This window comes from Rutidosis leptorrhynchoides, chromosome 1 (assembly GCF_046630445.1).
Source record: "Rutidosis leptorrhynchoides isolate AG116_Rl617_1_P2 chromosome 1, CSIRO_AGI_Rlap_v1, whole genome shotgun sequence".
Lineage (NCBI taxonomy): Eukaryota > Viridiplantae > Streptophyta > Magnoliopsida > Asterales > Asteraceae > Rutidosis > Rutidosis leptorrhynchoides.
Genome location: NC_092333.1, coordinates 371433372 through 371435323, shown reverse-complemented (window position 1 = coordinate 371435323; position 1952 = coordinate 371433372). Strand labels below are relative to the sequence as shown.

General features: G+C 33.2%; 1 non-coding gene across 1 annotated transcript; it reads left to right on the top strand.

Moving 5' to 3' along the window:
- Positions 1 to 540: 540 nt before the first annotated feature.
- On the top strand, positions 541 to 647 carry LOC139886712 (small nucleolar RNA R71). Its single transcript, XR_011772584.1, has one exon. It is a non-coding gene; the product is annotated as a small nucleolar RNA R71 (small nucleolar RNA).
- Positions 648 to 1952: the final 1305 nt, after the last annotated feature.

Below are 1952 nucleotides of genomic sequence, written 5' to 3'. Positions count from 1 at the left end.
GGTTTTGGTTTGTAAATCCGGGTGGTGTATTGGTTTGATTGTTGAACGAGACTTGCTTTTGGTTAGGAATTTAGTAGCCTTGGTTTGATGTTCCACTCCATTGATAGTTTTTATTACTCACATAGTTGACATGAGCATCCGAATTCATGGGAATGTCATCTAGATCAATATGGTTGCATTGATTAATTTGGGGACAATTCTTCGTAAGATGTGGGCCCTCGCATTGTTGACAACCTACTTGCATTTTTGACTATCGATTGTTGTAGCTTTTTCAACTATTTCCCATACATTTGAAATTGATTATTTAAGCTTGCATGTATGACTTGCCCATTATCACTTTCTACTTGTGCTAAACTTTTCCTTGGTAAATCTCGAGGTGAAGGTGCCCATTCGTAAGTATTAACCGAGATGTCTTCTAACAAATCTTCGCCCCTAATTGGTGATTTATACATAAACACTCCACCCGAGGAGGAATCAAAATATTGTCTAGTCAAAGCATTAGTAGCCCGGTAGAATGTGTTGATGTACTCCTTCTTAGTCAAACCATGTGGTGGGCAAGCTCGTAGCATCTTCTTGAAACGTACCCATGCATCATACAAAGACTCATCATCCCGTCGTATGAATCCATTAATTTCCATTCTAAGTCGTTCCACCTTTGATGGTGGAAAGAAGTGATTGATAAAAGCATCGGTTAAATCTTGAAAAGTCCTAATAGAATCGGGTGGTAAATTCCTTAATCAAGCTTTAGCATCTCCTTAAAGTGTAAAGGGGAATGCCCTTAGCTTAAAAGCATCATCGGTAACATCTTTGGTCTTGTAGATGTCAAAAATATCGTTAAAGTGTTGAATGTGTTTGAAAGGATTTTCTTCTATTAATCCATGGAAGAACATATCTTTTATCATTGTGAAGAAGTTTCCCTCAATCTTCCAATTATCGGCTACAATTGGTGGTTTTGTAATAGCCGGATGCACCACCGTAGGTGCCACCAATCTAGCGTTCCACATCGGTGTGTCATTTGGATCATTTTGTTGCTCTTGATTAAGTGATAGTTGGTTGATTGAATTACCCTTTTCATTGTGAATTGGTTGACCGTTAGGATCCATCTCTTTTAAAAAAAATGGCAAAACCTCAAAAGTTTTTCTAAATACCCTTTCTTCTCTACGCTTGTAAACCCCGTGTACGTGTTTCTTCGGATCGGAAAATGGATGTGCAAACTCTTGATCCTTTTGGGATCTCCTTTTCATACACCAAAGTACCTATCCTTCAATCACAACACAAACACAAGCAGTTTTCCAAACACTATATATATATATGTATATATATATATATATATATATATATATATATATATATATATATATATATATATATATATATATGTATATATATATATGTATATATATATATATATATGTATATATATATATATATGTATATATATATATGTATATATATATATATATATATATATATATATATATATATATATATATATATATATATATATATAACAACAAAAGTAACTTTTGCAAGGATAAATCCTTACAAAAGGATTGAACAATTAAAAGCTTAAACCATATATTCAACTAGCTACCCGCTCCCCGGCAGCGGCACCAAGAAAGTGTGATGTGTGTGGAAAAATACATCAATTACCCTCAAATTTGTACAAGATTCAAATACTACAAATAAGCACACACAACTAACGAGCACTTAGAACCCGGTTATTATAGAACTTTTTATATAAGTATTCATTTCAAGTTCGTCCCAAGAGAGCGGTGTAAGTCGAATAATTGAACATAGTAATCGTCCTAGGGTTTGTTTGATTGGGGGTTTTGATTGATTTCAATTAACAACTAAAACGTGCACAAGTAAACAAACTTAAACTTAACAATTAAAAGTAGTAACAAGTAACAAGTAACTAAATATTAAGAACTAAATCAATTAACTAAGTA